Raw genomic sequence first — 13164 nt, forward strand, 5'->3', positions numbered from 1 at the left:
GAGAGCTGTGTCCGGGTCCTCGGCAGTAAGTCGGACCCATTTCCAGTGAGGGTTGGCCTCCGCCAGGGCTGCGCTTTGTCACCAATCCTGTTTGTAATATACATGGATCGGATTTCGAGGCGTAGTCGTGGGAGAAGGGGTCTGCAGTTCGGTGGACTAAGGATTGCACCACTGCTTTTTGCAGATGATGTGGTTCTAATGGCTTCATCGGTCTGCGACCTTCAGCACTCACTGGATCGGTTCGCAACCGAGTGTGAAGCGGCTGGGATGAGGATCAGCATCTCCAAATCTGAGGCCATGGTTCTCAGCAGGAAACCGATGGACTGTCCACTCCAAGTAGAGAACGAGTCCTTACCCCAAGTGAGTTCAAGTATCTCGGGGTCTTGTTCTCAAGTGAGGGAACAATGGAGCGTGAGATGGGCCGGAGAATCGGAGCAGCAGGAGCGGTACTGCAGTCGCTTTACCGCACCGTTGTGACGAAAAGGGAGCTGAGCCAGAAGGCAAAGCTATCTGTCTACCGGGCCATTTTCGTTCCTACCCTCACCTATGGTCATGAAGGATGGGTCATGACTGAAAAAACGAGATCGCGGATACAAGCTTCCGAGATGGGTTTTCTCCGCCGGGTGGCTGGTGTCTCCCTTAGGGATAAGGGGAGAAGTTCAGTCATCCGGGAGGGACTCGGAGTTGAGCCGCTCCTCCTTCGCGTCGAAAGGAGCCAGTTGAGGTGGTTCGGGCACCTAGTTAGGATGCCACCTGGGCGCCTCCCTAGGGAGGTGTTCCAGGCACGTCCAGCTGGGAAGAGACCAAGGGGTAGACCTAGGACCAGGTGGAGGGATTATATCTCTTCGCTGGCCTGGGAGCGCCTTGGGATCCCCCAGTCAGAGCTGGTTGATGTCGCCAGGGAAAAGAAAGTTTGGGGCTCTCTGCTGGAACTGCTACCCCCGCGACCCGACCACGGATAAGCGGGAGAAGATGGATGGATGGATGGAACAAGTAATATAAACACGTTCAGTGAACCAGTTTTAACAGATACATCTCATCATAATAAACTGGGTGTGTATATAATAATCTTGTTAATGCGTTAAAGGAAGTGGAAAGGATTGCTAGAAGGAAACAGAAATGTTGTTAAAATATACTATAAATATCAAATACCCACAGTTAGGCGGCTTTTTAATATTACAGCCCATGATTGTTGAACAGCCTAAGAAACTGTAACTGTAACTGTAAAACATATTGATATTTCTATCAATCATTCAAACTTTATTTTATATACAGAAGCACTTTTCATGCACAAAAGGTAAGGTTGGCTTTTGAAAGTGTTTCAAAAGCCAAGAACAAAAATAAAAATGTTAACCAAGTAACATATAACTTTGTGATTGATGAACTTTTAAAAGCAGTTGAAGCCAATTCACACAGGACTGAATAAAACAAGAATACAATAAATAAATAATATAATTTTTATCACACTTTTATCCAAAGCGACTTACATACATTCAGTACTGTGGACAATCCCCACAGGAGCAATTTGGGGTGAAGTGTCTTGCCCAGGGACACAACGACATGCTGACTGCAGTGGTACTTGAACTTGCTACCCACTGTTTCGAAGTCCAGCACTCTATCCACTGAGCCACAGCCGGCCCATTAATACAAATTATTATTTATTATATTTATCATAATTATATTTTTACTTTATTGAGAAAATCATGAAACAAAAGACAATAATGTGTGATTGTTTGAAGTTACATGAGTGTGAGCTTCAAGCTGAACTTGGATTCTCAGTCAGTTAAACTGTGGCTGTATTCCTTTCCGTGTCAATCCACATTTACAGGAAATCGTGCTCCCTTCTTTCAATCTAAGTTATCTCAGATATTCTGTTGTTCATTCAATGAAAAAAAGGGTTGTGGTGTGGTGCATAGTTGTGGCGCAATAGGTGTGGTTAGACCAGAATTGTTTCCAGGTGACGAAGCTTCAAACACTTCACAAAGAACATGTCATTGCCTCAGGGATGGCTGTTTCAGTTGGTGCTTCTGTACTATTCTCTGGGTTTACATTTGTAAATGTTTGCATACTAACAAGCTACTAAGATGACTGCGTGCAAGTGTTTTAGATGATCGTATCAATGTTACCCAAATCTATGTTCTTTTATGTAAATTGTTGAAATGCTATTCTTGTCCAAGTGTACCTTGTAAAAGAGGTAATCAAGAGAAAACACAAGTGGTTTAACAATAGCTTAATTGCAAATTGGTAATTTCACGTCATATTAGAGTTATATAATTTCTTACGCTTATGCAAGGAATGGCTGTAGGTTGAGTTTCAGAACATCACACCCAGTTCATCACCCACAAGTGTTGGCTCTTGCACCCCTTACAGTATGATACAAAAATAAAACATGAATATGACTCCATTAAAACTGCAAGCAAAGCTTTTCAGGGGCAGCCATTGTGATGGAAACTTCTGAAGCAATGGAGACGAAACTCAGAGAGACACTGGGAGAGCTTGATGGAAAACTGATGGTTTATTATGGAGTTACGGCCGGAGAATTGACAAGACATGTGCTGCAGCCACGAGGGGACACAGCGGTTGCCAAACCAATTCTGAAGATCTCGTCTGCACTTCGAGGTTTTAACTAATTCAGTTTAACAACATTCCTCATCAGCGAGACTAAACAAATATGGACCCTGAATCTAACTATAGCTGTCGTTCATAGAAAAAGTGTGTGCGCCAGGGAACCTACGTCGCTGAACAATAAACTACCTCATTGCAGCTTGTGCTCTGTCATAGACTGGCAACACTTGGCCTCTCCTTAAGAGAGATAGCAGCAATACCCAGGCCCGGTTCCAGAACAAAATGACTTGGGGTGCAGAAAGTGGTAGGCTTACGTGAGCAATAGTGTCCGGCAACAGCAATGAAAAATAGCATTGATGAACAGATTATAGCATTTGTTATGTTTTGAAACCAAGCAAGTGAGAACATTTCAAGTGTGTTAAAAGTGCAATCCTGAAATATTTCATCCAGTCCAAAGTGGACTATGGCAAAGAAAAGATAAGATGGACCTTTATTAAAAAAAAGGACACAATCTTCAAAACTGTAAAACAAATGAGAACATATTGTAAATCAAGGCAAATATGATTTGAACCAGCTCATGGTTTGCAATGGCAAACATTGAAAGGCAGAAGTATTATTAAAACCATGTACATCATCACCTTGGTCCCATATACTCTTGGAAGAGAATTTACTGTGCTTGAAAACTGGTATCACATCATCATGTGAGGTTGACTTTGTGACCTGCACTTAAACCTTTATCATACAGAAAATACATTCCCGATCACATGTACAGTCATGTTATCTGAGGTAAAAGCCAACTGCTCTGCAACAGCTGGTTCGGGTAAATAAAGCATCGTCTCTCCACATGTCTTGTCTACTTATGTTCTGTATCTTGTCTGTGTATGTAGTCCATCCTCAAGTCTCCATGGTACAGGTGAGGTCATGTGGGGTCAGCTTGTATGACAAGGAATTGCTGCTGTTTTTTGTTTACATGAACAATTTTCAGGCAGTTAGAAACAAAAAAGGACAACAAAACTGTAGGAAGAAAAGTAAACGTAAACATATGACATTCATTTTCCAGCAGGAGAATAAAGAAGATACTTCTATCAATATATGTATAAAGCAACAATGAACAGCAACACAATGTTTAGGCAGGTCAAACTATTTTGCAAAATTGTAAATAACAATAAAAGAGTTGGACAGCGCTATATTAAGGTTTCACCCTCAGTATTTTTTTGTGTAGATTTTCTGAGTCTCAGGATAGAGTGTCTGGTATGTCATAAAGATTGCGATGTTGGTAAATGAAAAAGACTCAACTTGCTTTGATGCTTTCTTAAATCACCCTCAGCTTAATGTCATCCAGTCACAGTGGGGCATATATTATTATTATATATTAAGGGTCAAACTCCCTGCCATTGCTTAGTATTGTGTGGAAACAAAAACAGGTTGTGGTAGTAGGGAGACGAAAAGAACATTATGATTGCAAGTGCAAATGGAAATTGTGACTGCATAAAGAGTCATGTAGACTGTAGACAGCTCCTCTTCCAGTTTATTCACAAGAGAAGCACCGTCTTCGTTTCAGTGAACAAAAGACAAACAATGTAGGAGTAGAGAGTGCTTGACATTCTGAGAAACACCTGGATAACCATAGTCTTACAGTCTTTCAATACGTCATGAAGAGGTTTTACCTGATCAGGTACTTTCTACACTGTGACAGTACACAGAAGATATTGAATACCAAGCATGTCTTTGTTCGTGCGATTGAATAACAGCCAAAGGCTTCGCATTCAGAGCTTGCCTACTAACAAAGGAGTTGGCCATTGTCCCAGAGTAGATTTCCACTCACATAAATCATACACTCTATGGTTGAAGCTTGCAAACACATTTCTTTCAAACTTGTGAGTGAAATGAACATGTACAAAACTGTCAGAAATGAAAGAGAAAGAGCAATTATCTATTTGATCTGTATCTGTTTGATGGTGATAATGCTGTGGGTTGTCATACAGTAGGGCTATTGTTAGAGAATATTTCTTCTTTCTTCCTAAGTGTCAAAGAATAATTCTTCCTTACTCCTAAGATATTTAACATTTTCTGTGTGTTGACATTTACGATCAGCCCTGCTCCTTATCTTCCGTAAGGAATGTGATAATGCAGTCGTACTATAAGTTTTATGGCTTGACCTAGTGGACATAGGGGGTTTTACACTAAGCTCCACAGATATGAGAGACATCTCCTGTGTCTCCAGATGTTAACGCCCATCCCCAATATGTGGATTTGACGCTCTGTAAACTAGTTAAAGGGTCTACCAAGATGCGAGGCTGATCAGAATTGACATGACAACCCACCCGTGCAGTCAGAACCTTTTGCTGCTGTGACTTGTGATATGAATTCTCCGGCCGTTGACTTGTAATAAACTACCATTGTTTGACATCAAAGTTCCTGCTCTCCTCGTGTCTCTCTGAGTCCTGACTCTCCATTGCTGCAGAAGTTTCCCTTACAGCTATCATTTAGAGAATCTCTAAATAAATGACAACATGCATTTGCCATCGTCCTCATGAAAGACAAAGAGAAAATGTTTTTTCATTCGTCCAGATTTTCAATCGGCTCACCTATACAGTATGGGCGTCATTCTTTGTATCCTGTGTGTATTGCAAAGTTGTTTTCAATCTGCTCTTTCTGAACACATACTTAACCAGTCTGCTTGCTCTCTGCCCGGGGCACGCCTTGGAGTTGTACAACCTGTTGAGCTGAATGAGGCTCTGCCGTCACATGTGAAACTACGGCATCACACAACTTGCTGAAGGTTAGAAGTTCCATGTGAGTATTGTTGCATTTCGCATATTGGCTACAGCACAGTCGTTGGTTGGCTCGGTGCTGCATTAAATCACTCTTTAAACAAGCTGCTGGGCCCGTCATCGGCAACAAGTATGTTTACAGAGAGTCTGCCGACACACCACCAGCTTCTTCTTTTTCTTCCCACAAGGACCCACCGTGACACAGGTGTCACATGATATTTAAGTGTTCTGGAAATGTCCTCATACAGCTTTGGCCTTGTTTTTATCTCATGAAGTCCCTCAGCGACACACCCTGAACCGTCTGGGGGGTCATGGGCCGGGTCATTTGATTTTGTGTTCCCATAACAACATGTCCAAGATGTCCATGTGCCAGGCTAACACATATAACAGAACTACATTTCAGAAGCTTGTTTTTTGTTGCTAACGGTAAAATTCAAGCCAATCCTTTATTACATTGAACCTGTTGTGGAAACATGTCTTGATGAAATTGATATGAAACAAATGAGATAAATATCGTTGTGACACTGATGTCACATCGGGACATTAACCGTAAACCTTCAGGAGTGACATTTAGAAATATGATTATGATCTGCACAGTTAATTTAGGTGATTCAATGATATTTAGTTAGTATATTCTTTATTCTTCAATTCAAATAATGTTATATTATTGTTGTTAAACTAATTTAAACCAAAAAATCATCTTCATTAATTAAGTTTTTAATAAAAGTGACTTTACCATTAATGCCCAATGTGACATATAAGTCACATTTCAGATATTTGACACTAGGGGGGAGGGGGTTACTGAAATGTGTTCTATCTGGTCTATTTAGTCAAAATGATGTTCCCCTTCATTTCCCCAAAAGTAGAAATGGGTCCGGGTTCTTAAACATTCTGACAATGTTAATCATAACATTTACATTTTCACTCAGTAATGGATGCACCTTGAAATGCCGGCCCAGTTCCCAGTTCTCTTTATACGGCCTGGAGTGTAGTGCAATTGGCTAGCCATGGTTAGCTCTTACTGAACTCTAGATTGTTTTTACATTTATATGGAGGCTCTTAGGCGCAGGACTAAACATGTAATGATAGGAGATGAAAGGTTCCCAGGCAGGCCTAAAATGCTAATCACAGCTACCTAGCAGCTAAATTGCCTTTTCAGACTTACAGAACAAATGCACCTGTTTAAGCACATCACAGTATCTGATATTCTGATCAATATTAGAGAGTGCCGTCTTTTGACAACGAGGTATGTTCTATACTTAAAAAAAGGTTTTATTTAAGACTTTATTTAAGAAATATGATAGCCAGTTGGTATCCTACACAAAATAAAATGTCTTAAAGAAATGCGAGTATATAATGTGTTACTTTCATCATTGATTAGGCTATGTGATGTGATCCTCAGCTCACTGCAGATAAGTCACCCCCTCCGTAGAAAGGACACCTACATCGAATCCAAATCAACCTTAAACGCGAAGTATGTAGGCATAATTAACTCTGTCCTGAGAGAGGGATCCTTCCTCTGGTGCTCTTCCTTTTGCACGATGAATATGAATGCTTTTACTTGACATATTTGCTTTGTTTCATGAGCATCAGTTACAATGAATCAACTGAGGCTCTATTGCAAATGAAAAGAGGTGAAAGACCTTTGACCATATCACACATTGCTGCGTTAATGTGTATCTTTTACTTTCCTTCTTCTCCTCTGCTCGCTTAATCCTTAAGTCTCTGTTGAATTTGTCACATATGTAATGAAAAATATATAAATATAAACCAATGCTTAAAGATTTCAAGACATAGAAAGTCCATTGGCCTATAAACCATTCGTCCTTTAAAGTTAAACAAATAATAAAACTGCTAAAATGTTGTTTAAAATTTAATTTTGAATTATTAAAGGATGCATTTCTCCCACAAGCTCATTTTTCTCATGCCTTTTGTTATCGCATGCAACCACTTGAAATTGTGTTTATCATGTGTGTGTGTGTGTGTGTGTGTGTGTGTGTGTGTGTGTGTGTGTGTGTGTGTGTGTGTGTGTGTGTGTGTGTGTGTGTGTGTGTGTGTGTGTGTGTGAATGATTGATTACTGGTGTGCATTGCCCTCTCGTGGCTCTCTGTTTATTCCTTATTACATAAGCACAATTATTTTGATGTAGTACTTTTCCTTGGTTAAAACTGGGATTACATTAAATGAAAACACAATTCAAATTAATAAGAAGGGGGGGAAAGATTATTTAATATTAAAAAAAGAATACATCAGAGGAAAGTAAACACCAACTGTGTCTTTCTAAAAAATAAAAAAATGGAATTAGATTTGACCATCCAGGTCAGAGGTCACCCTCTTGGGAGGACACCGTCAAAACGTGGAAGCAAAAGGTCGGTCAGCGCGAAGAGGTTTATGATCACTGCCTCTCTTTGATATGTTGACCTTTCAGACCAGAATGACTCGATGTCTTTCTGACAAAAGCATTTGGAGTAGTAAACTGAGAGTACAATTGGGAGTTAAAATGAGACAGTAACAGTGAAATGCGGTTCATTATTTCATAATAATTTAATGGGAAATGAAGACAGTTGCCATGCTAACCGTGAGATGTACCAGATGTAACACAAGCACTCAACACTTGGTGGAGCTGTGTGTCCAACAAGGAAAGAGTGAAGAGGATGGTGAGTTATGACCATCTGCACATGGCGGCACAAGACCTCGAGACAGCTTTGAGCTGAAGGGGGCAGCCGCACTCTGTGGAGTACGCTGGGCCTCATGTGAGACCTGTTGTAATTGAAATCTGAAACAAATTGTAGAGAGCTTAGATTGTGGCTTTTCATACGTAAACACTCATTGGAGAGTGCGCAGTTATTTCCAAATCAAAGCCTTCTCAGGTTCAGTTTGCTTTGCAGAGTCCATGAAGCACACTTTCTTCCCCTCCCAGGTATCAGGAGTCTTTGAACCCAAACATGGCCCCATAAACTGACCTGTCAGAGGCTGCTTGGCCGCATCACTGCTGAGGGTAACAGGGCTACTGTTCCTATACTACACCCTGCATCTGAGACATATCCTTTTCGACAGCTTATGTAACATGTCAGCTGAACGGGGGAGACATTTCTGTGTGTGTGCACGCGTGTGTTTCAGGACATACAATATCAGTGTTTTAGAGGGCTGAAGGTGTTGGCAGGGGCAAGGAGTCGGGTCAGAGTGTCGGGACCTATCTGCTGTTTCTGTTTGTGGTCACTTTGGGTCCATGTTACAAGTGCACTCGTGTGTGTGTGTGTGTGTGTGTGTGTGTGTGTGTGTGTTAAGGTTTGTGTGTCCTACAAAATGGTCAGTTGATAATAGAAAGACTATAATTAACATGTGTTGTTGTTGTTGTTGTGTTATTTGCACAGAAACATATTGTTATTTACTTGTGAAGGGAGCGTTTTTCGATGTTTTATGCCGCTTTATCAGGGTGGCTGATCTATAATGCCAATATCATTTTGTTCTATTCGTTTTTTTGCGTCCATTAAAATACAACAATTTAATAATGACAACGATCAGACACGACATTTCTTCAGTTCATATGAACATTTATTTTACATTATTTTCTCTATTGTCTATATAGCTAAAGTAGATCTGCACTCTGGATGCAATTCCCTTTTATAAAGTAAAAAAACATTACTATCATCATCATGGCGTTTGATTATTGCTAGTCAGAAATAAGTCACACTAAAATACACTTTGTTAACAGGATTGTATCTAAATGTAATGCTGTTTCTTATTGTTTTATAGAAAGGTTATGGAAAGCACTGAATGTCTGTGAAAGTGTTGTCAATGTGTTTCGATGTGAAACTGTGGTAAAGGTGCCCGTATGATGTCAGTGTTACATCCTGTTATGTCCCTTCGCAGAGATCTGTGCTTTAGATTCAACAGTTTCTTATCAGTTTAATGCTTATTTGTGCGCTTGCTGACAGCTTTGTAGATTTTATTTTCAACTGTCATTCCTCAACAGAGAGTTTGTTGTCAGAGTGTGTCTCCCACAATGTGGCGGACAACCTCAGAGCCATCCATCCTCACTGAACTAAACACCGTTTCTACTTCCTCTCCTTTGTAGAGCTTTTGTTTACCTTCTCCCGTTGCTTGTTTCTCCTCTTGTTATTTCCTCACATCTCTTTCATCTTCTTTCATTTTTCTCTGTTTTTTCCTGCACACCGATAGAAAGGATATCAGGTATCCATAGCAACATGTTTGCGAGCGTGTGTGTGTGTGTGTGTGTGTGTGTGTGTGTGATCTCTGTGTGTAGCCCCTTGTCCGAGACACAACGTGGTAATTACCGGAGCTTACCTCGACGCTAATTAACCGTCGCCGTGGTAATTGGAAGGGTCAAGTGAGCAGGACGATTGGCTCACCTTCCTGCATCCTCCTCCACCATCCCTCGCTCCTTTTCTCCTCTGCTGACAACTTTGCTACCCCACCTCCACCCCCTCTGTCTCACCCTTCTTCCCTCCTATCCTCCCTTCCTACCTTTCTCTTTTTCTCCCCCTCTCAGCCTTCTTACCAGTCACTTTTGCACCAACCATTGCTCTCTTCTTTCTGCGACTTCTTGGTGTTGTTGTTTCAGATAGGAGGATTATCGCAACATCTTTGGCAACCATCTCTAAAAAGTCTGCCCTCTCTCACAGGCTCCACCTGATTGGGCAGACTGACAGCTGGCTGACAACCAGGGGTGGAGCTCTTGACCTTCACCGCCTCCAGGAGTCCACCGCAGCATCCGATTAAGTTACCTAGAATATGTTGAGCCATTAAAAGCAATAAACAGGTACTTTTCTACAAAGTGTTTTCAAAATCGATTTTTGTTCAAATAACAATTCAACAAGTAACAATGTGAGAGTGCGGCTGTCAGGAAGCCAGAATAATGTACCTCTGTAACGGCTGGATGAGTATAGAGAAACAACTCTTGGATCACTAGTCTGTTGTGTAAACCTAATAGAAGATAATGTCAATGCTGTGTTCATGAGTAGTTTCTGCTACCCCCGAAGTGTCCAGAAGATCAATGCAAGCCTAAGAAATGTCGTAGTTGATGAATACTTAGAAACGTGTAAATTGTTAGAAACCATCTATTGTTCCATCCAATCAGAAGCTACACATATCTTCAAAAAGCAGGTCAATGTACTGTAGTGTAACAAGCTCTAAAATAACACACATAATAATACTTGTGCTAAACAAACCTGCTTTTATTTTGTAAATGTATAAGTTAGTTTTATACATGCACCTGTGCAGACATATGCACCTCAGTAGGTGTATGAGGTAGGTAATAGTGAGTATAATTCATTACGTTTAGAACATATTAAATGATGCTAATCCAGCTGAAGCCCTAACATGGTCATTTAGCAGATGAATGTTAGCATTCCATTTTGTAATTTGAGGTTGTGCAACGTAATCATTGTGCAATAAAATGTATCAATTGTCAGCTCCGATATGTCGAACATATTTCAAAACTTTTCACTTAAATGTTAGTTAACAAAAAATAACTTAGATCTGGGATAAGAACTGGTGAGTTTGGTGCAACCTTCATGAATTTGCAAAAAACTTGTGAAGTCCAGTTTTCCATGAGTTTGAGGTGATTTGAAGCCATTCAAAAAAAAACGTAACATTTGAATCATGTGGTCGACAGTAGTCCTGGAATGACTGAGTCCCGTACCTCTGGCCCTTTATCTGCCACTGCTGTCCTGGGAGGTAATCCTATCCTCCTCCTCCTCCTCCTCCTCCTGTATTCCTCTCCATTTTGCTTCTTTTGAATGTAAAACACAAAATGGGTTAATTACATTGTAAAATAAAACAATTTCAATGTGTTTTATAAGTTGACACACTGCACAGTTTTCAATAACACATCTATTCTACATGGACTACCCATATGTGTCCTGCTTTCGGCAAAGAGCTGAAGGTTGCCAGGCGTCTGCTCCTTTCTCCGCATCAACCGTTTCTTCTATCCCCTCTATCGCTCCTCGGGGTTTCAAATTCTCCTCATCCTTCTTGTTCTCCTGGCTCATGAAAAGAAATCCATCTGCCCTTTAGGCGGGAAGAGTAAAACATATTCCTGCAGCTTAAACCAGACAGAAGAAAAAGGATAGAGGTCGAAAAAAGGTGGATGGTGGAAAGTAAAGTGTTCGTCGGAGCACCGAGGTGAGGAAGCTTTCAAATGTGTTGCCGGAGCTGTGGACATTACATATGGGCCGAGAGGGAGAAAGGAAGGATGGCAAAGGTGTCAGGGGAGAGTGTTACAGTAGATAGAATAGAGGACAGAGTGAAAAAGGAGCGGGAGAGAAAAGCAGATTGATGAGGAAGACGATGGACGCAGTAAGCGACGGGAGAACTGGAAGAGGGGAGATAAGGTGAGACGTGGGTTTGACATCATTACCGTCAGCAGGGCTTGTGTTTACCGCTCGGCTCCTCATACTGAGAGGACACCTGGTGAGCTGTCAACACACACACACACACACACACACACACACACACACACACACACACACACACACACACACACACACACACACACACACACACACACACACACACACACACACACACACACACACACACACACACACACACACACACACACACACACACACACACACACACACACACACACACACACACACACACACACCCAGCAGCCGTCACAGTGGTGCTCTCCGTGGTGCTGAACCCAACATGAAGGAGCCGAGCACGGAGCAGAGCGGGACAGGCCTCCTCCTCTGTTCTCCTCGTGGAGAGGCTCCTGTCAGAGGGGGAGAGCCAGGGTTAGGGTTAGGGTGGAGGAGAAGGGGTGGAGGAGAAGGGGTGGAGGAGAAGGGTGGAGGAGAAGGGTGGAGGAGAAGGGGGGGAGGAGAAGGGGGGAGGAGAAGGAGGGGAGGATCTATTTTTAACCGCTCTCCTCATTGTTTATTAATGAACGGGTGTTTAGTCAGACCTGCGGTGCTGTTTAATGTATGATGACAACGTCGCTCTCCGGGGACCTTTCCCATACTCCGGGTCCTGTATTTTACATAACCGACACAGATTGGGGGGGGGGGGGGGGGCACTGGGCAGGTTGGCCATGAGTGGGGGCTGAAGGGTAATTGAATGTGTGTGTGTGCAGACAGGAGGATATCCTCTCCCTCGCTGCTGAGTGGTTTACACATGGGGAGCTTTAAGAAGGGGCCACGCTGAGATTCCCACCTCTTCTCTATGCTGGGAGCAACTTAGAAACACAGCTAAGAAGTCTTCTTCTGAAATGATATGGATCCACACATTTGATAACACATTTTAACTTTATATAATGTACAGCCTTTCCATTGTGAAATATCAAGCAGCTAACTGGTCCCGTAGTCTTGTTTTGATTTGCTTTGATCAGACCATTTCTCACACTTTTTCTTCATTTATTGCATCCATTGCTTCCTATCTTGACGACTGTAAGGCTCAGCGTACTTGCATCAAGTATAAGATTACTATAACTTGTTAAAAATACTGCTGCCGGCATCTGGAACTAAAAAACAAGATACTATTTCCTCTTGGTTAATCAAAGGTTGAGACTTACATGAATACCAGCGCTACATGGTAGTATATTTTTATTTTCTCAAAAAGTAAATATGTTGTTAAATCAACAATAAAGTAGGTTTCAATTTCTGAAAGGAACTACAGGAGTAGAGCTAATTTGTTTTAGAATATTGAAAGTAAACCCCATAAACCTGCTTTTCTATAGCACTAAAGTAACTCAGTTTTGTTAAAAAAAATACCTAACATTTATTATTATTCCCTTGAAGATGATGGTTGTGTAATTTGGAAATAAACCAAATGGCTTATTACTTATATCAAAGCA

This window comes from Pseudochaenichthys georgianus, chromosome 10 (genome assembly GCF_902827115.2).
Source record: "Pseudochaenichthys georgianus chromosome 10, fPseGeo1.2, whole genome shotgun sequence".
In the NCBI taxonomy this organism is placed as follows: Eukaryota; Metazoa; Chordata; class Actinopteri; order Perciformes; family Channichthyidae; genus Pseudochaenichthys; species Pseudochaenichthys georgianus.